Here is a 366-nt window from a genome sequence, read left to right as displayed (position 1 = left end):
CGGGCCAAGCAAGAGTCATACACTGTGGCAGCCACTATTAATAAATTAACCTGTGCCACTACTGGGATGGGTTCGTCCTAGAAGCCCCTGAAGATAACTTGCCGGCATTAGAGGCAGCGCCTAATAAAAATTAAAAAAACAAGCAAATACGACGAAAGTATCCTAGGGTCGCGTGCCTAATCTTAATGAATTATACATAGCCCAAGGTGTCATGGCATAGCCAGGAGAAACCTTGAGCCATGGAGAAACCTGCTGCAACGGTCGTAAGCCACTTCTGGTGAGATATATAGTTATTTACTTAAGAGGAAGAGGTGCTGTAAGCCGAAGACCTCGTGTACTTACTTTCCAATATTTCTTTGGCACATT

This window comes from Eriocheir sinensis, chromosome 4 (assembly GCF_024679095.1).
Source record: "Eriocheir sinensis breed Jianghai 21 chromosome 4, ASM2467909v1, whole genome shotgun sequence".
NCBI lineage: Eukaryota > Metazoa > Arthropoda > Malacostraca > Decapoda > Varunidae > Eriocheir > Eriocheir sinensis.
The sequence above is the reverse complement of the archived record's forward strand: the minus strand, read 5'-3'. Positions refer to the sequence as shown.